Source organism: Pseudophryne corroboree, chromosome 1 (assembly GCF_028390025.1).
Source record: "Pseudophryne corroboree isolate aPseCor3 chromosome 1, aPseCor3.hap2, whole genome shotgun sequence".
Classification (NCBI taxonomy): domain Eukaryota; kingdom Metazoa; phylum Chordata; class Amphibia; order Anura; family Myobatrachidae; genus Pseudophryne; species Pseudophryne corroboree.
Genome location: NC_086444.1, coordinates 509,805,930 through 509,828,009, shown reverse-complemented (window position 1 = coordinate 509,828,009; position 22,080 = coordinate 509,805,930). Strand labels below are relative to the sequence as shown.

Below are 22,080 nucleotides of genomic sequence, written 5' to 3'. Positions count from 1 at the left end.
AGACTCCAGTTAGATTTTGTGCCCGAACGAGAAGGGTGCAATCTAGGTGGCTCTCCTAAAGAGCTGCTTAGAGAAAGTTTAGCTTAGGTTTTTTACTTTACAGTGAGTCCTGCTGGCAACAGGATCACTGCAACGAGGGACTTAGGGGAGAAGTAGTGAACTCACCTGCGTGCAGAGTGGATTTGCTGCTTGGCTACTGGACACTAGCTCCAGAGGGACGATCACAGGTACAGCCTGGATGGTCACCGGAGCCGCGCCGCCGGCCCCCTTGCAGACGCTGAAGAGAGAAGAGGTCCAAAATCGGCGGCTGAAGACTCCTGAGTCTTCATAAAGGTAGCGCACAGCACTGCAGCTGTGCGCCATTTTCCTCTCAGCACACTTCACACAACAGTCACTGAGGGTGCAGAGCGCTGGGGGGGGCGCTCTGAGAGGCAAATAAAAACCTTATTAGAGGCAAAAAATACCTCACATATAGCCCACAGAGGCTATATGGAGATATTTAACCCCTGCCTAACTTCAAAAATAGCGGGAGACGAGCCCGCCGAAAAAGGGGCGGGGCCTATCTCCTCAGCACACAGCGCCATTTTCTCTCACAGAAAAGCTGGAGAGAAGGCTCCCAGGCTCTCCCCTGCACTGCACTACAGAAACAGGGTTAAAACAGAGAGGGGGGGCACTGATTTTGGCGATATTGTATATATATAAAAGATGCTATAAGGGAGAAACACTTATATAAGGTTGTCCCTATATAATTATAGCGTTTTTGGTGTGTGCTGGCAGACTCTCCCTCTGTCTCCCCAAAGGGCTAGTGGGTCCTGTCCTCTGTCAGAGCATTCCCGGTGTGTGTGCTGTGTGTCGGTACGTGTGTGTCGACATGTATGAGGACGATGTTGGTGAGGAGGCGGAGAAATTGCCTGTAATGGTGATGTCACTCTCTAGGGAGTCGACACCGGAATGGATGGCTTATTTAGAGAATTACGTGAGAATGTCAACACGCTGCAAGGTCGGTTGACGACATGAGACGGCCGACAATCTATTAGGACCGGTCCAGGCGTCTCAGAAACACCGTCAGGGGTTTTAAAAAACGCCCATTTACCTCAGTCGGTCGACACAGACACAGACACGGACACTGAATACAGTGTCGACGGTGAATAAACAAACGTATTTCTCATTAGGGCCACACGTTAAGGGCAATGAAGGAGGTGTTACGTGTTTCTGATACTACAAGTACCACAAGAAAGGGTATTATGTGGGAGTGAAAAAACTACCTGTAGTTTTTCCTGAATCAGATAAAATAAAATGAAGTGTGTGATGATGCGTAGGGTTACCCCGATAGCAAATATTGGCGTTATACCCTTTCCCGCCAGAAATTAGGGTACGTTGGGAAACACCCCTTAGGGTGATAAGGCGCTCACACGCTTATCAAGTGGCGTTACCGTCTCCAGATACGGCCGCCCTCAAGGAGCCAGCTGATAGGAAGCTGGAAAAATATCCTAAAAAGTATATACACACATACGGTGGTTATACTGCGACCAGCGATCGCCATCAGCCTGGAGATGCAGTGCTGGGTTGGCTTGGTCGGATTCCCTGACTGAAAATATTTTATTCATGTAGAGCATTTAATAGGATGCATTCTATATATATGTATGTGAGATGCACAGAGGGATATTTGCTCTCTGGCATCAAGATAAGTGCGTTGTCCATATCTCCCAGAAGATGTCAGGGACACGACAGTGGTCAGGTGATACAGATCCCATACGGCAGATGGAAGTATTGCTGTATAAAGGGAAGGAGTTATTTGGGGGTCGGTCCATCGGACCTGGGGACCACAGCAACAGCTGGGAAATCCAACCTTTTTTACCCCAAGTTACATCTCAGCTAAAAAAGACACCGTCTTTTCAGCCTCAATCTTTCCTTTCCCATGAGGGCATGCAGGCAAAAGGCCAGTCATATCTGCCCAGACATAGAGGTAAGGGAAGTAGACTGCAGCAGGCAGCCCTTTCCCAGGAAAAGAAGCCCTCCACCGCGTCTGCCAAGTCCTCAGCATGACGCTGGGGCCGTGCAAGCGGACTCAAGGTGGGGGGGTAGTCTCAAGAGTCTCAGGGCGCAGTGGGATCACTCGCAAGTTGACCCCTAGATCGTACGAGTATTATCCCAGGGGTAAAGATTGGAGAGTCGAGACATCTTCTCCTCGCAGGTTCCTGAAGTCTGCTTTACCAACGGCTCCCTCCGACAGGGAGGCAGCATTGGAAACAATTCACAAGCTGTATATCCAGCAGGTGATAATCAAAGTACCCCTCCTACGACAAGGAAAAGGGTATTATTTTTCCACACTATATTGTGGTACTGAAGCCAGACGGCTTGGTGACACATAGTCTAAATCTAAAATGTTTTGAACACTTACATAAAAGGTTCAAATCGAGATAAAGTCACTCAGAGCAGTGATAGCGAACCGGAAAAAAGGGGACTATATGGTGTCCCTGGACATCAAGGATTACCTCCATGTCCAAATTTTGTCCTTCTCATCAAGGGTACCTCTGGTTCGTGGTACAGAACTGTCAATATCAGTTTCAGACGATGCCGTTTGAATTATCCACGGCACCCCGGGCCTTTTTACCAAGGTAATGGCCGAAAAGATGTTTCTTCAAAGAAAAAAGGCATCTAAATTATCCCTTACTTGCACGACCTAAAAAGGGCAAGTTCCAGAGAACAGTTGGAGGTCGGAAGAGCACTATCTAAAGTAGTTCTTCGACGGCACGACTGGATTCTAAATATTCCAAGAATCGCAGCTGTTTTCCGACGATACGTCTGCTGTTCCTAGGGATGATTCTGGACACGGTTCAGAAAAAGGTTTTTCTTCCCGAGGAAAAAGCCAAGGAGTTATCCGACCTGTCAGGAACCTCCTAAAACCAGGAAAGGTGTCTGTACATCAATGCACAAGAGTCCTGGGAAAAATGGTGGCTTTTTACGAAGCAATTCCATTCGGCAGATTCCATGCAAGAATTTTCCAAAGGGATCTGTTGGACAAATGGTCAGGGTCGCATCCTCAGATGCACCTGCGAATAACCCTGTCGCCAAGGACAAGGGTATATCTTCTGTGGTGGTTGCAAAAGGCTCATCTATTGGAGGGCCGCAGATTCGGCATACAGGATTTGATCCTGGTGACCACGGACGCCAGCCTGAGAGGTTGGGGAGCAGTCACACAAGGAAGAAACTTCCAGGGGGTATGGTCGAACCTGGAAAAGTCTCTTCACATAAACATTCTGGTACTAAGAGCAATCTAAAATGCTCTAAGCCAGGCGGAACCACTCCTGCAAGGAAAACCGGTGTTGATTCAGTCGGACAACATCACGGCGGTCGCCCATGTAAACAGACAGGGCGGCACAAGAAGCAGGAGTGCAATGGCAGAAGCTGCCAAGATTCTTCGCTGGGCGGAGAATCACGTAATAGCACTGTCAGCAGTGTTCTTCCCGGGCGTGGACAACTGGGAAGCAGACTTCCTCAGCAGACACGATATTCACCCGGGAGAGGGGGGTCTTCATCCAGAAGTCTTCCACATGCTAATAAACTGTTGGGAAAGACCAATGGTAGACATGATGGCGTCTCGCCTCAACAAGAAACTGGACAAGTATTGCGCCAGGTCAAGAGATCCACAGGCAATAGCTGTGGACGCACTGGTAACACCTTGGGTGTACAAATCAGTATATGTGTTTCCTCCTCTGCCTCTCATACCAAAGGTATTGAAGATTATACGGTGAGGAGGAGTAAGAACAATACTAGTGGCTCTGGATTGGCCAAGAAGGACTTGGTACCCGGAACTTCAAGAGTTGGTCACGGACGACCCGTGCCCTCTACTTCTGAGAAGGGACCTGCTACAACAGGGTCCCTGTCTCTTTCAAGACTTACCGCGGCTGCGTTTGACGGCATGGCGGTTGAACGCCAGATCCTAAAAGGGAAAGGCATTCCAGAAGAAGTCTTTCCTACCTTGATTAAGGCAAGGAAGGAAGTCACCGCGAAACATTATCACCGCATTTGGCGAAAATATGTCGCGTGGTGCGAGGATCGGAGTGTTCCGACGGAGGAATTTCAACTGGGTCGTTTCCTACATTTCCTACAATCAGGATTGTCTATGGGTCTCAAATTGAGATCTATTAAGGTTCAAATTTCGGCCCTGTCAATATTCTTCCAAAAAGAATTGGCCTCAGTTCCTGAGGTACAGACTTTTGTTAAAGGAGTACTGCATATACAGCCTCCTGTGGTGCCTCCGGTGGCACCGTGGGATCTAAATGTAGTTTTAGATTTCCTCAAATCCCATTGGTTTGAACCATTGAAAAAGGTGGATTTTAAATATCTCACATGGAAAGTGACTATGTTACTGGCCCTGGCTTCCGCCAGGAGAGTATCTGAATTGGCGGCTTTATCTTATAAAAGCCCTTATCTAATCTTCCATTCGGATAGGGCAGAACTGAGGACTCGTCCGCATTTTCTCCCTAAGGTGGTATCAGCGTTTCACCTGAACCAACCTATTGTGGTGCCTGCGGCCACTGGCGACTTGGAGGACTCCAAGTTGTTGGACGTTGTCAGAGCCTTAAAAATATACATTTCAAGGACGGCTGAAGTCAGAAAATCTGACTCGCTGTTGATACTATATGCACCCAACAAGTTGGGTGCCCCTGCTTCTAAGCAGACGATTGCTCGTTGGATTTGTAACACAATTCAACTTGCTCATTCTGTGGCAGGCCTGCCACAGCCTAAATCTGTTAAGGCCCATTCCACAAGGAAGGTGGGCTCATCTTGGGCGGCTGCCCGAGGGGTCTCGGCATTACAATTCTGCCGAGCAGCTACGTGGTCGGGGGAAAACACGTTTGTAAAATTCTACAAATTTGATACCCTGGCAAAAGAGGACTTGGAATTCTCTCATTCGGTGCTGCAGAGTCATCCGCACTCTCCCGCCCGTTTGGGAGCTTTGGTATAATCCCCATGGTCCTTTCAGGAACCCCAGCATCCACTTAGGACGATAGAGAAAATAAGAATTTACTTACCGATAATTCTATTTCTCGGAGTCCGTAGTGGATGCTGGGCGCCCATCCCAAGTGCGGATTATCTGCAATACTGTACATAGTTATTGTTAACAAATTCGGGTTATATTGTTAAGGAGCCATCTTTAAGAGGCTCTTTCTGTTATCATACTGTTAACTGGGTTTAGATCACAGGTTGTACGGTGTGATTGGTGTGGCTGGTATGAGTCTTACCCGGGATTCAAATTGCCTCCCTTATTGTGTACGCTCGTCCGGGCACAGTACCTAACTGGAGTCTGGAGGAGGGTCATAGGGGGAGGAGCCAGTGCACACCACCTGATCTGGTAAAAGCTTTACTTTTTTGTGCCCTGTCTCCTGCGGAGCCGCTATTCCCCATGGTCCTTTCAGGAACCCCAGCATCCACTACGGACTCCGAGAAATAGAATTATCGGTAAGTAAATTCTTATTTTTAAATATGGAACTGTCATGGCTTATATTTTACACACAGCGTTACACAGTTCTTAGGGTTTCCTGGCACCTTTAAAATAATGAGCAGCAGTAGTCCAGTTAATTCGAGATTTGTACCATTACACATGTTCAAGATATCATTATATGTGTAGTTCTTGATATTTATTTAGAGTTCAAATTTCTCGCTTACTGACAAATATATTCTATCACTATCAGTCCTAAACCATGCTCCTTTTAGAAAGTGCCCCACACAATAAATTTCTACATACATAAATTGGAAATCTAATCTACATTTTATGTGCATAGCTGCTGTTATCTGCAAACATAAAGTAGGTTTTACTTTATGTGAAACCTAAACGTTCAGGCACACGTCACATGAGGTTCACATGTAATTGAATCTGTCCCAGAGTGATACTTTTTTTTCACTTCTGTTAAAAAAGCACAAGCATAAGCACACAAAGCGCGCGATTCAAATCTTTTATTGCCCCCGATCTCCCGTATAAAGTGACTGGAGATCGCGGGGTGATATTCTATGGCCCCCTGTTATCGCGCTGATCGCGCCCATAAGAGATTGGTTTAGCCGCATAAAGCAGCTAAACCCGACTAAAGTAATGGGTGCGATCGCGAAAAGTCACGTTTGGGCATCCAAATGGGTGACTTTTTCGTGCATTTCAGCTCACCACCCCAGGGTGTGGCAAGCGGAAATGCTTATATCGCGCCCATCGGCAGTAACATTTGAATACTGCCGGCGGGCGGGAGGGAAGCTCAAAGATTTGAATCCCGCCCAAAGACTCTTTCCCCACCCTCCTCTCTTAACATTCCTGCTTGCATGTGTGTTGTTTTTTGTTAGCCTGTTCATATTAATTATATTTCTTCAGCGGGGTACACTGGTATTCCACAGAGAATAACATCCGAGTGTAGAGTTGGATCTTGATCCGAGGCACCAACAGGCTAAAGCTTTGACTGTTCCCAGGATGCACTGCACCGCCTCCTCTATAGCCCCGCCTCCAGGCACTGCAGCTCAGTTTGTAAGTTGGTGCCTGCAGTGCAGGCAGCTAACAGGCACACACACACCGCTCTCCTGGATCGCATGGCTGCTAGCTAGGGAGGAGATATGAGGGTCCCCCAGGTGGGACCCGCCGAAATCGCGATCCGGTCGCAGTCCCCGGAGACTGACCGCGACGCTGGCGTGGACACTGTGGCCATGCAGGGACCCCACTATATCCACCAGGGCAAGGAGCACTGGTCGGATTTACTAAAATCCGTTTCATACAGGTTCCGTAGTACCCGGTGGTGAAGCCCAGCAGAGGGGATAAGGCGCTGACCTGTAGCCCCTCCCCCAGCCCCAGGAGCCATCTACAGCAGATGTTCCCGCCCTGGAGCTGCATCACTCTCTCTCCCTCACTCCCTGTCAGCGTTTGGGCACCATTACACAGAGCTGCGCTGATTCTGGGACTGCTGGGCACTGTCTCCTCTGTAAAGCCATCTGTGTCATCAGTGCTGTGCATTTACAGGACACGTAAGTATTCTACATGTCCTTTAGACAGCCTTAGTCAAGAACAAGTATATAACTATATGAATATTTAGTACAGTGTACAAGTTTTCTGTGATATAGATCCACTGTTTACTGTGCATTGTTATATCTGTATACATACATAGCTTTATGTAGTATTACTAGTCCAGTGCAGTTTTATTGTTATATGTAATAATATCTGCATTGTACCTGTGACTGTGTGTGCATATACTGTAGCTGCTGTGTGGTTTCCATTCTGTGTATCACCACATATTGCTATCACTATATTATCTACCCTAAGAGGGGCTAAGTAGGGTCTCGTATATTATATAGTGTTCCACAGGATATACTATTTTGTATTTCTCTTACGTCCTAGAGGATGCTGGGGACTCCGTAAGGACCATGGGGTATAGACTGGCTCCGCAGGAGACATTGGCACTCTAAAGAGTTTAGATGGGTGTGCACTGGCTCCTCCCTCTATGCCCCTCCTCCAGACCTCAGTTAGATCCTGTGCCCAGAGGAGACTGGATGCACTGCAGGGGAGCTCTACTGAGTTTCTCTGAAAATACTTTTTGTTAGGTTTTTTATTTTCAGGGAGCACTACTGGTAACATGGCTCCCTGCATCGTGGGACTGAGGGGAGAGAAGCAGACCTACTTAACTGATAGGCTCTGCTTCTTAGGCTACTGGACACCATTAGCTCCAGAGGGTCGGAACACAGGTGTCGTCCTCGCTGTTCATCCCGGAGCCGCGCCGCCGTCCTCCTCACAGAGCCGGAAGATAGAAGCCGGGTGAGTATATGAAGAAAGAAGACTTCACAGGCGGCAGAAGACTTCAGATCTTCACTGAGGTACCGCGTAGCGGTAATGCTGCGCGCCTTTGCTCCCACACATACACACACAGAAGGCACTGTACGGGTGCAGGGGGGGTGCCCTGGGCAGCAATATTAACCTCAAGGGACACTGGCTAATATATTAGATACTGCGGAGGCAGTATATTGAAACCCCCCCGCCAGTATAAAGAATTTGAGCGGGACCGAAGCCCGCCGTTGAGGGGGCGGAGCTTGATCCTCCAGCACTAACCAGCGCCATTTTTCTCCACAGCAAGCTGCAGAGAAGCTGCTCCCCGGACTCTCCCCTGCTGAGCAAGTACAGAGGCCAAAAAAGAGGGGGGGGCACATTTAATTGGCGCAGTGAGTGTATTATTTATTCTATAAAAGAGCGCTGTACAGTCTGGGATTTTATTCCAGTGTCCAGTGGCGCTGGGTGTGTGCTGGCATACTCTCTCTCTGTCTCTCCAAAGGGCCTTATTGGGGGGCTGTCCCCATAATTGTATATCCCAGTGTGTGTGGGGGTGTCAGTACGTGTGTGTCGACATGTCTGAAGCGGAAGGCTCGTCTAAGGAGGTGGTGGAGCAGATGATTGTGGTGTCTCCGTCGGCGACGCCGACACCTGATTGGTTGGATATGTGGAATGTTTTAAATGCAAATGTGTCTTTATTACATAAAAGATTGGACAAAGCAGAGTCCAGAGAAAAAGCATGGAGTCAATCCATGGATTTGACTGTGTCACAAGGCCCTTCGGGCTCTCATAAACGTCCCCTGTCCCAGGTAGCAGACACTGATACCGACACGGATTCTGACTCCAGTGTCGACTACGATGATACGAGGTTACACCCAAGGGTGGCCAAAAGTATTCATTATATGATTATTGCAATAAAAGATGTTTTGCATATCACAGAGGACCCCACGGTGCCTGACACGAGGGTATGCATGTTTAAGGAGAAGAAACCTGAGGTAACCTTTCCCCCATCTCATGAGCTAAACGCTTTATTTGAAAAAGCTTGGGAAACTCTGGACAAGAAACTGCAGATTCCCAAGAGAATTCTTATGGCGTATCCTTTCCCCGCGCAGTACAGGTTACGGTGGGAATCCTCGCCCAGGGTGGACAAGGCTTTAACGCGCTTGTCCAAAAAGGTGGCGCTACCGTCTCCAGACACGGCAGCCCTCAAGGATCCTGCTGATCGCAGACAGGAGACTACCTTAAAATCAATTTATACACATACGGGTGCCTTGCTCAGACCTGCAGTAGCGTCGGCATGGGTATGTAGCGCAATAGCAGCATGGGCAGATAGCTTGTCATCTGACATTGACACCCTAGATAAGGATAGCATTTTATTGACCTTGGGTCATATTAAAGACGCAGCGTTATATATGAGAGACGCTGCGAGAGACGTTGGGCTGTTGGGTTCAAGAGCCAATGCCATGGCAATTTCTGCTAGGCGAGCCCTGTGGACCCGCCAATGGACGGGTGATGCCGATTCAAAGAGACATATGGAAACTTTGCCTTACAAGGGTGAGGTTTTATTTGGGGAAGGCCTCGCGGACCTGGTTTCCACAGCTACCACGGGTAAATCTTCTTTTTTGCCTTATGTTCCCCCACAGCAAAAGAAAACACCTCAATATCAGATGCAGTCCTTTCGGTCGCATAAGTCCAGAAGAGGTCGGGGCTCTTCCTTCCTCGCCAGAGGTAAGGGTAGAGGGAAAAGAATGCCTGCTACGGCTGGTTCCCAGGAACAGAAGTACTCCCCGGCTTCTACAAAATCCACCACATGACACTGGGGCTCCACTGCGGGAGTCCGCGCCGGTGGGGGCACGTCTTCGACTCTTCAGCCAGGTCTGGGTTCTGTCAGATTTGGATCCTTGGGCGATAGAAATTGTATCCCAAGGCTACAAACTGGAATTCGAAGAAGTGCCTCCTCTCCGATTTTTCAAGTCGGCTTTGCCAGCTTCTCCCCCAGAGAGGGAAATAGGTTTAGCTGCAATACAAAAGCTGTGTCGACAGCAGGTGATTATCAAGGTTCCCCTAATACAACAGGGAAAAGGGTACTATTCAACCCTATTTGTGGTCCCGAAACCGGATGGCTCGGTCAGACCCATTCTGAATCTAAAATCCCTAAACCTGTATCTAAAAATGTTCAAATTCAAGATGGAATCTCTCTGGGCAGTGATCTCCAGCCTGGAAGTGGGGATTTTATGGTATCACTAGACATAAAGGATGCATACCTTCATGTCCTCATTTATCCTCCTCATAAGGCGTACCTGAGATTCGCTGTACAGGACTGTCATTATCAGTTTCAGACGTTGCCGTTTGGGCTGTCCACGGCCCCAAGGATTTTCACCAAGGTAATGGCGGAAATCATGGTGCACCTACGCAGACAAGGAGTCACAATTATCCCATACTTGGACGATCTCCTGATTAAAGCGAGATCGAGAGATCAGTTGCTGAAAAGCGTGGCACTCTCCCTGAGAGTGCTGCAGCAACACGTCTGGATCCTAAATCTGCCAAAGTCGCAGTTGATTCCAACAACTCTGCTATCATTTTTAGGCATGATTCTGGACACTGAAAAGAAGAGGGTTTTTCTCCCAACGGAAAAGGCCCAGGAACTCCAGAGCATGGTCAGAGACCTGTTAAAGCCTAAAAGAGTGTCAGTTCATCAATGCACTCGAGTACTGGGAAAGATGGTGGCGGCCTACGAGGCCGTCCCCTTCGGCAGGTTCTATGCGAGGACATTTCAGTGGGACCTTCTGGACAAGTGGTCGGGGTCCCATCTACAAATACATCAGAAAATAAGCCTGTCCCCTATGGCCAGGGTGTCTCTCCTGTGGTGGCTGCAGAGTGCTCACCTTCTAGAGGGTTGCAGGTTCGGCATTCAAGACTGGGTTCTGGTAACCACGGACGCGAGCCTCCGAGGATGGGGAGCAGTCACACAAGGAAGGAATTTTCAGGGACTGTGGTCAAGCCAGGAGGCCTGTCTACACATCAACGTGCTGGAATTAAGGGCCATATACAACTGCCTAAGACAAGCTGAGAATCTTCTTCGCGGCCTACCGGTTCTGATTCAATCAGACAACGTCACAGCCGTGGCTCATGTAAACCGCCATGGCGGGACAAGGAGCAGAGTGGCAATGGCGGAAGCTACCAGGATTCTTAATCACGTAAGCGCTCTGTCAGCGGTCTTCATTCCGGGAGTGGACAACTGGGAAGCAGACTTCCTCAGCAGACACGATCTCCATCCCGGAGAGTGGGGTCTTCATCAAGAAGATTTTGCAGAGAAAATTAGTCGTTGGGGACTTCCTCAAATAGACATGATGGCGTCGCACCTCAACAAGAAACTTCGAAGGTATTGTTCCAGGTCAAGGGACCCTCAGGCTGTAGCGGTAGACGCCCTGGTACACCCTGGGTGTTTCCGTCGGTCTATGTATTCCCTCCTCTTCCACTCATCTAAAAAATACTGAGAATCATAAGACGAAAAAGAGTCCAGACAATACTCATTGTTCCGGATTGGCCTCGAAGGGCCTGGTATGCAGATCTTCAGGAAATGCTCACAGAAGATCCGTGGCCTCTTCCTCCCAGGGAGGACCTGTTGCAGTAGGGGCCCTGCTACGTTTGACGGCATGGCGGTTGAACGCCAAATCCTAGCTAGGAAAGGTATTCCCGGGGACGTCATCCCTACTCTGATAAAAGCTAGGAAGGAGGTGACGGCGAAGCATTATCACCGTATCTGGAGGAAATATGTATCTTGGTGTGAAACCAAGAATGCTCCTACGGAAGATTTCCACCTGGGCCGTTTTCTCCACTTTCTGCAGACAGGAGTGGATATGGGCCTAAAGTTAGGCTCCATTAAGGTGCAGATTTCGGCCCTGTCAATATTCTTTCAGAAGGAATTGGCTTCTCTCCCAGAAGTCCAGACTTTTGTAAAGGGAGTGCTGCACATCCAGCCTCCTTTTGTGCCCCCAGTGGCACCATGGGACCTTAACGTGGTGTTACAGTTCCTTAAGTCACACTGGTTTGAACCTCTTCAAACAGTTGAGTTAAAATTTCTCACTTGGAAAGTGGTCATGTTGTTAGCCTTGGCATCAGCGAGGCGGGTGTCCGAATTGGCGGCTTTGTCTCACAAAAGCCCCTATCTGATTTTCCATGTGGATAGAGCAGAGTTGAGGACTCGTCCTAATTTTCTGCCTAAGGTGGTTTCATCGTTTCATATGAACCAACCTATTGTGGTGCCTGTGGCTACGGGTGACTTGGAGGATTCCAAGTCTCTTGATGTAGTCAGGGCCTAAACAGTTTATGTAGCCAGGACGGCTCGGGTTAGGAAAACAGAGGCACTGTTTGTCCTGTATGCAGCCAACAAGGTTGGCGCTCCTGCATCTAAGCAGACTATTGCCCGCTCTGCCTCTTGAAGAAGCCGCCTGAGGTGCGGAGAAACGCGTTGAGGGTACAGAAGAAAGGGCCACACTTGACCACTAAGTGTCCCACGGAGCACGACATCCATCACTTTCAGCCGTCCGTTACAAGTCACCGGTGAATGATCCAGCCTGTGATTCAATCATTCCACTCTAACTTTCCTTGCATTTGGAACATTGTTACCTCCTGCCCGGCCGGGCGTTGCTCAGCAAGCTGGAGGATCTGTATGGTGGTCTGATACAGGCAACTGGTGCTGCACAGAAAGAAATGGCTTTCATCTGAATATACCGCTGACGGATGTCTCACCCATGCACAGGGTGATAACAAGTGGTTCCCTAACCATTTATCCCGTGCAGCAAGAGATCATTACGTCTCAGTGAGTAACATTAATCGGTTGGTTTATTTTGCTCCAAGGAAACATTATTTAAATCCGGATACCTTTATGGTCACAAACGCTTATTACATCAGTTTACAGGACTTCCTTTTCATTTAAACTGTCTGATATGGAATTAATGTGAGAGATTAACCCTATCTTACAGAGACGGGTTCTCCTGCATTTCAGTGTCCCTTTCACTTATTAATACACTTTATGTGTGAATTATAAGGTATAATACCTCAGTTATATGCTCTGTGTAGTGTTGTGTTTTTTAATCAGTTTGTCATTGGTTTTATGTTAATAAATTGTGTTTTTATCAACATCATTGGTATTGTGCGCCTACTTGGTGATTTTGTTTTAGTTATTGCCCGCTGTATCTGTATCTGTAACACGATTCAGCAGTCTCATTCTACGGCTGGATTGCCGTTACCAAATTCGGTAAAGGCCCATTCCACTAAGAAGGTGGGTTCTTCTTGGGCGGCTGTCCGAGGTGTCTCGGCATTACAACTTTGCCGAGCAGCTACTTGGGGGGTAATTCCAAGTTGATCGCAGCAGGATTTTGTTAGCAATTGGGCAAAACCATGTGCACTGCAGGGGAGGCAGATATAACGTGCAGATAGAGTTAGATGTTTGCTTTGGAGCCCAAGGATTATATGGTATCCCTGGACATACATGATGCTTACATTCACATACCTATTGCCATGTCACATCAGCAGTATCTGCAGTTTCCTATTGGCAACATACATTATCAATTCCAAGTCTTGCCTTTTGGCCTGACTACAGCTCCTCGGATCTTCACCAAGGTCATGGCAGTCATGTCGGCCGTTCTCCGTCGTCAAAGGCATTAGGATCCTGCCATATCTGGACGACTTGCTGATCTTGGCGAACTCCCCAGAGGTTCTCATCCGTCATCTAGAACTGACTGTCCAATTCCTACAAGCCCACAGATGGCTCATCAATTGGAGGAAGTCCTTGCTGGTCTCTGCTCAGAACATGGTGCACCTGGGGGCTTTCGTGGACACACACAACCAATGTTTGTTCTTGTCTCCAGAGAAGGTCCTGACAGGTTAAGATAATCTCTCGCCCAAGAATGTTGATACACTTGGTGTACTAGGCCTCATGGTGTTGGCTTTCGACATGGTAGAGTACGCTCAATTTCATTCCCGCCCTCTGCAGAGGTTAATGCTTTCCAAGTGGGACGGCCTGCCTCACTGGATCAGATCTCACATGATCTCCTTGACTCCTGAGGTTCACCTGTCACTGAGCTGGTGGCTAAAGGACCAACAATTGTTGACCCTACTGGATCTCCTACTGGGTCCTCCTAACGACGGATGCCGGTCTGCGGAGTTGGGGCGCGGTGCGGTGCTGGAGAAATACTCTCTCCAGGGTCGGTGGACCGGGGAGGAATCTCTCCTCCCAATAAATATTCTGGAATTGCGGGCAGTGTTCAATGCTTTGAAGCTTGCCCTGCCTCTGGTATAGATCAGGCCTGTTCAAGTACAGTCTGACAACTCCATCACGGTTGCGTACATAAATCATCAAGGCGGCACTCGAAGCCGCATGGCAATGTTGGAAGTGTCAAAGATTCTTCTCTGGGCGGAACGCCATCTGCCAGCCATATCGGCAGTGTTCATTCCGGGGTTCCTCAACTGGGAACCGGACTTTCTCAGTTGTCAGGACGTACACGAGAGTGGAGCCTTCATCCGGAAGTCTTTCAACTCCTAGTGGACAATTGGGGCCTACCAGGTGTAGACCTGATGGCGTTTCTACACAATCACAAGTTTCCGGAGCAAGGACAAGGGATCCTCATGCAGCCGCACTAGCCATTCCATGGAACTTTTGGCTGCCATACGTGTTCCCTCCAGTGTCACTCCTGCCCAGGGTAATTCGGAAGTTCAAGCAAGGAGAAATACTACTCCTAATCGCTCCAGCGTGGCCCAGACGGCATTGGTTCTCAGACCTACAGGGTCTCTCGATAGAGCATCCTCTTCTAATTCCTCAACGCCCAGACCTCCTCGTTCAGGGCCCCTGTGTCTACCAGGACCTGACTCGACTGGCTTTGACGGCGGGGCGCTTGAAGTTTCACTCCTGAGGGCCAAAGGATTCTCTGAGGCAGTTATTCAAACTATGATGAAGGCCCCTAAACTGGCATCAGCTCGGATTTATTATAGGGTCTGGAATTCTTACTTCACCTGGTGTGCTGCTAAGAATTATGATGCTTACAAGTTCAGCACTGCCAAACTTTTGGCTTTTCTGCAACAAGGCCTAGACTTAGGCCTTTGTCTAGCATCCCTCAAGGTTCATATTTCTGCCTTGTCGACTTGGGTTCAGAGAAAAATTGCTTCTCTTCCTGACGTTCCATACTTTCACTCAGGGTGTTTTACGGATTCAGCCTCCCTATGTCCCTCCTGTGGCTCCATGGGATCTGTCTGTTGTTCTGGATTCCCTACAAGGGGCTCCATTTGAACCTCTTGAGTCTGTGGACCTTAAGTGGCTTGCGCTAGGAGGGTGTCGGACTTAGGTGCTTTGTCCTGTCGTCCACCCTTTCTGATATTTCACCGTGACCGGGCAGTTCTTAGAACTCGCCCAGGTTATCTACCTAAGGTGTTGTCGTCTTTCCGCCTTAACCAAGAGATTATGGTTCCAGCCTTTACCTCTCCTGGTTTGTCCTCCAAAGAGCGGTCTTTGGATGGTGGTACGGGCTCTCCGGATATATGTGGAGAGAACTGCCTCTTATCAGGAGGTCTGATTCTCTTTTGTACTTTTTGGTTTTCACAAACGTGGCTGGCCTGCGAATATGCAGACTTTGGCCAGATGGATTAGAATGGTGATTGCACAAGTTTATGCGCAGGCTGGGCTCCCAGCTCCTGCTGCTATCAAGGCCCATTCTACTCGATTGGTTGGATCTTCTTGGGTGGCCCGTCGTGGCGCGTCCCCAGAACAATTGTGCAAGGCGACTACTTGGTCCTCGGTGAACACGTTCATCAGGTTCTGTGCCTTTGATACTTCCGCCTCCCAGGATGCTTCCTTTAGACGCCGAGTTCTTGTGCCCGCTACAGTGCGTCCCCGCCCATGAGGAACTGCTTTAGGACATCCCTGATGTTATTTCTTGTGGAATACCAGTGTACACCGCTGCAGAAAAGGATATTTATGGTAAGACCTACCATGGTTAAATCTCTTTCTGCGAGGTACACTGGATTCCACAGTGCGCCCACCCTGACTCACTTAGCTTCTTTGGGTTTGTATGGCATTAGCCGCTGGTACCTTCTCCTGTCGTGAGAATGTGGTTCTATGTGGCTAATGACTATCGTCTCTCTTACCTGCTACTGCATTGGACTGGTTAACAAAACTAAGCTCCAGTGCCTGGAGGCGGGGCTATAGAGGAGGCGGTGCAGTGCATCCTGGGAACAGTCAAAGCTTTAGCCTGTTGGTGCCTCGGATCAAGATCCATCTCTACACCCTGATGTTAATTCCTGTGGAATCCAGTGTACCTCGCAGGGAGAGATTTAACCATGTTAAGTCTTACCATAAATCTCCTTTTCTATAAGATAACAAACAAGTTAACATTATTTGTGTTTACATTATAAGGTAATTTAGTTGTAATTATTTAGTGTTACACGGTCGAGTCACATTATTATGACCACCTCTTACATTGGACGTCGGCAGTGCATAGCCCATGAAGTATGTCTGCACACAGATCACTCGTTGCTGTCATGGGTAAAAGGGGCTGTGATAAAGGTGTATAATGGCGCCATTAAGAATAACCAACGTTGAAACAGCGGAACACCACGTGCTATTGATGTGAGAGGTGAACGTCTGCTACGAAGGTGTGTGAGGGCTAACTGACACACAACAGTAGAACAGCTCATCGTCAAAATCAACTTGGGGGGGCTACAGACTTGTGTCTAAAACAACAGTTCAACCTGTCTAGCTGCTATCCATGCTGCACACTGCGGCTTTTCTGGCTATTCTCAAGGTAAAAGGATGTAGTTCTCAAGGTAAAAGGATGCCTGGTATTGTTCAAAATAGCAAACAAAAAAAGACAAGTTGGGTATTAGTGTGGAGAGGCATATACAATTACATATGGTAATCAGGCCAAACACAGTTATTGCAAGCTTGCTTTTTATGAGACTGACACAACGTTGCATAATATTGTGTGTGTTATATTCACTGTCTAATTAAAAAAAAAAGATAATTTATTTGAGCAAATGCTACCAACAGCTTTACTGTACATAGCTATATGCTGTAGCCTCAAAAAACTTTTTCTCTGTTACCTCTATTACCTGTACCTATACAGAATGCCAATATCAGGCTTGCAGTTTAAATTGAAGCAGAATTCAAGTGCAAGACTTTCCTTTCTCATACGTCCTAGAGGATGCTGGGGACGACATCAAGACCATGGGGTTTAGACGGTATCCGCAGGAGACATGGGCACTCTAAAGACTTTTCATTGGGTGTGAACTGACTCCTCCCTCTATGCCCCTCCTCCAGACCTCAGTTTTAGAAATGTGCCCAGGTCGACTGGATGCACTCTGAGGAGCTCTACTGAGTTTCTCTGAAAAGACTTATGTTAGGTTTTTTATTTTCAGGGAGATCTGCTGGCATCATACTCCCTGCTTCGTGGGACTGAGGGGGCAGAAGCAGAACCAACTTCCTCAGAGTTTCATGGCTCTACTTCTGGCTGACAGGACACCATTAGCTCCTGAAGGGAACTGAACGCTAGCCGTGTCTAGATGCTCACTCCCACAGCACGCCGTCACCCCCCTCACAGAGCCAGAAGTCAGAAGACAGGTGAGTATAAGAAGTATGATCTTCTATCATGTAAGTGACGGCTGAGGTGTGGCGCAGCGCGCCATTGCTGCCCACACACACAGGCACTACAGTGCAGGGCGCGGGGGGGGGCGCTCTGGGCAGCAAGAAAAATACCTCAAACTGGCTAAAAGGGGGCATAAGTTGCTGCTGGCACAGCCCTACCCACGCCAGTAAATATTACAGTGTTTATATGAGTGTAAGGACGCGCCATTGCGGGGGCGGAGCTTCTTCCTCCGGCAGCCAGCACACTACTCAGCACCATTTTCTCTCTCTCCTCAGGCTTCAGAGAACACGCTGGTCCTCTCCTCCACTTCTGACAAGTACAGGGTGCTATTAAGGGGGGGGCACAAAGCGATTGTGGTGCATTTGATAGTGTTTATTACTATTTAAAAAGCGCTGTTAGGCTGTGGACATACTGTGTTCACAGGAAATAATGGCGCTGGGATTGTGAACTGGCTGCTCCTATCCTGTGCCCCTCTGACAGATTTTACTGTGGGTCTGTCCCCAAAGTAAGTCCCAGTGTGTCTGTTGGTGTGCTGTACACGTGTGAGGCATGTCTGTGGCAGGGAGTTCCTCCCCGGAGGAAGCCATTTTAGGGACACAGAGTTGTACTGTGGTGGCGCTACCGGCACACCAAGAGCCTGCATGGGTGAAAGAGATACGTGACAGTATGCATCTGATTAACCGTAGATTTGATAAGTCTGAATCTAAGGCTGCATGCTGGAGAAAATCTGTGGATGATGTGATTTTTCAGGATGCTGTTATTCCTCATGTGGGCGGCCCCTCTGGGTCACGTAAGAGACCATTCTTGTGTCGACAATAGTGAATCCAGAGAGATAGATCATAAATTGGCAAAAAATATACAATATATGATTGTGGCTATAGGGGAAGTGTTGGAGGTTACAGAAATCACTCCTGTACCTCAGGAAAAGGCGTATTTATGTAAGGAAAAGAAGTCCAAAGTCACGTTCCCCCCTTCACACGAACTAAATGCTTTGTTTGAAGGGATGTGGGTGAATCCTGATTAAAGATTTCATATTCCCAAAAGGATTCACATAGCTTACCCTTTACCAGCTGAGGACAGGAAAAAGTGGGAGTCACCCCCTGTGTTAGACAGTGCACTTTCCAGATTGACAAAGAAGGTAATTCTCCCTGCTCCTGGCACGGCTTCTCTTAAAGAGCCGGCAGACCGCAAAATGGAAACGACATTGAAATCCATTTATGTTACCAATGGTACACTGATTAGGCCCACTATTGCCTGCGCATGGGTGAGTCGCGGTATTGAAAAATGGTCAGAAAGCGTGTCATTAGAATTTGACACGATTGATAAAGATGAGATACTCCTTAAGTTAGGGAATATCAAGGACGCTGCCGCCTACATGCCGGAAGCAATGAAGGATATTGGACTCTTGAGTTCACAGGCCGCTACCATGGCAGTATCGGCTAGGCGGGCGTTGTGGATTCGCCAGTGGAAAGCGGATGCAGATTCCAAAAGAAACATGTAGGCTCTCCCATATAAAGGTGAGGCCTTATTTGGCGATGGCCTGGATGCATTAGTCTCGGCGGCTACCGCAGGTAAGTCGACATTTTTGGCCTCTGCGCCTGCACCGGCAAAAAAGACCTATCACCCGCAAATGCAGTCCTTTCGGCCCAATAAATACAAAAAGACGAGAGGTTCCCCCTTCTTTGCAGGTAGTGGAAGGCGAAAGAAGCCCACAGCGGCTCCAGGTTCCCAAGAGCAGAAGTCTACCCCTACTTCTGCCAAATCCCCAGCATGACGCTGGAGCTCCCTTGCGGGAGGCCGCTCGGGTGGAGGCACGTCTCAGACTCTTCAGCCAGGATTGGATTCTGTCTGGCCTGGATCCCTGGGTGTTGCAAATAGTATTCCAGGGGTACAAGCTGAAGTTTCAAGACGTTCCCCCATGCCGATTTTTCAAATCAACCTTGCCAGTTTCTCCGTCAGAAAGAGAAGCAGTAACAGCGGCAATCCAAAAATTATGTCAAGACCAGTTCATAGTCCTGGTACCGTTGTCACAACAAGGGAGGGGTTATTATTCAAGCCTCTTTGTGGTTCCGAAGCCGGACGGCTCGGTCAGACCGATCCTAAATCTAAAGGATCTGAATGGTTACCTAAAAAGGTTCAAGTTCAAGATGGAATCACTTCGGGCAGTGATTGCCAGTCTGGAGGAGGGGGACTACTTGGTGTCGGTGGACATAAAGGATGCTTACCTGCATGTTCCCATTTATCCTCCTCACCAGGTTTATCTGAGATTTGCGGTTCAGGATTGCCATTACCAATTCCAGACGTTACCTTTCGGTCTCTCCACGGCGCCGAGGGTATTCACCAAGGTGATGGCGGAGATGATGGTCCTCCTTCGTCAGAAAGGAGTCAATATAATCCCTTATCTGGACGACCTCCTGATAAAGGCGAGATCCAACGAGCAGTTATTACAAAACATATCCCTCTCCCTGTCAATACTCCAACAACACGGGTGGATCATAAATTACCCAAAGTCACAGTTGGAACCGACGACAAGGTTGTCTTTCCTCTGGATTATTCTGGACACAAGTTCAGAGAGTATTTCTTCCGCTGGAAAAGGCTCTGGAAATCCAAAAAATGGTAAAACAGAAATTGAAACCATCAAGTGTATTCGGTTTTTGGGGAAGATGGTGGCGGCCTACGAGGCCATACAGTTTGGTAGTTTCCATGCCAGAGTATTCCAGGGGGACCTGTTGGACTAGTGGTCGGGGTCACACCTACACATGCACAGAAAGATAATCCTGTCGTCAAAAACTAGGATTTCGCTCCTGTGGTGGTTGCACAGCTCTCACCTGCTAGAGGGATGCAGGTTCGGGATTCAGGACTAGGTCCTAGTAACCACGAATGCAAGTCTCCGAGGCTGGGGAGCAGTATCTCAGGGAGAAAACTTCCAGGGACGTTGGTCACAACAGGAAGCCTGCCTTCACATAAACGTTCTGGAGCTAAGAGCCATTTACAATGGCCTTCAACAAGCGGTACATCTTCTTCAAGACCGTCCCATGCAGATCCAGGCAGACAATGTAACAGCAATCGCATACATAAACAGGCAGGGCGGAACGAAAAGCAGAGCGGCAATGGCAGAGGCGACAAAAATCCTCCACTGGGCAGAAAAACATCTACAACCTCTGTCGGCAATATTCATTCCGGGAGTAGACAACTAGGAAGCAGACTTCCTCAGCAGACACGATCTCCATCCAGGAGAGTGGGGCCTCCACCAAGAAGTCTTCGCAGAGGTGACAAGTCTTTGGGGAGTTCCTCAAATAGACATGTTGGCGTCTCGTCTCAACAAGATGCTTCAGAGATACTGTTCCAGGTCGAGAGACCCTCAAGCAGTAGCAGTGGATGCACTGGTGACCCAGTGGGTGTTTCCGTCAGTGTATGTCTTCCCTCCACTTCCGCTGATCCCAAAAGTACTCAGGATCATAAGAAAAGCAAGGGTTCGAGCAATCTTCATTGCCCCGGACTGGCCAAGGAGGGCTTGGTACCCAGATCTTCAGCAGTTACTCATAGGAGATCCAGGGGCCGTGTGTACCAAGACTTACCGCGGCTAAGTTTGACGGCATGGCTGTTGAGCGCCGTATCCTAGCCAGGAAGGGTATTCCCGAGGAGGTCATCCCCACCCTTATTCAGGCCAGAAAGGGAGTAACGTCGAAACATTACCACTGTATTTGGAGAAAATATGTATCTTGGTGTGAATCCAAGAAAGCTCCTACGGAAGAGTTTCATTTAGGACGTTTTCTCCATTTTTTGCAAGATGGTGTGGAGGCGGGCCTCCGATTGGCATCAATCAAGGTCCAGATTTCGGCCTTGTCAGTGTTCTTCCAGAAACAATTGGCCTCTCTTCCAGAGGTTCAGACTTTTGTGAAAGGGGTTCTGCACATCCAGCCTCCATTGGTGCCTCCAGTGGCACCATGGGACCTTAACGTGGTATTGCAGTTCCTTCAATCGGATTGGTTTGAGCCTCTACAAAAGATAGAATTGAAGTTTCTCACTTGGAAAGTATTGATGCTTTTTGCTTTGGCATCTGCAAGGCGGGTGTCTGAATTGGGGGCTTTGTCTCACAAGAGCCCTTACCTGATCTTCCATGAAGATAGGGCAGAGTTGAGGACTCGTCAACATTTTCTTCCGAAGGTGGTTTCATCTTTCCACATAAACCAACCTATTGTAGTGCCAGTAGTTACTGACACATTCACTGATTCAAAATCTCTAGATGTGGTTAGAGCCTTGAAAATCTATGTCGCTAGAACAGCTCGTATACGGAAAACAGAGGCTCTGTTTGTCCTGTATGCTCACAACAAGATTGGCTGTCCTGCTTCCAAGCAGACTATTGCACGTTGGATTAGAAATACGTTTCAGCAAGCTCATACTACGGCTGGATTGCCGTTACCGACGTCGGTAAAGGCCCATTCCACTGGGAAGGAGGGTTCACCCTGGGCGGCTGCCCGGGGGGTCTCGGCAATACAACTTTGCCGAGCAGCTACTTGGTCAGGGTCAAACACATTTGCTAAGTTCTACAAGTTTGACACCTTGGCCGATGAGGACCTCAAGTTTGGTCAATCGGTGCTGCAGGGTCATCCGCACTCTCCCGCCCGTGCTGGAGCTTTGGTATAG

At 48.5% G+C, this 22,080-nt stretch overlaps 1 protein-coding gene across 1 annotated transcript in view; it reads left to right on the top strand.

The window, feature by feature from the left end:
• The window catches only part of SMC5 (structural maintenance of chromosomes 5), a 403,478-nt gene that overhangs the window by 102,916 nt on the left and 278,482 nt on the right, over positions 1–22,080 (top strand). The window lies entirely within an intron of this gene.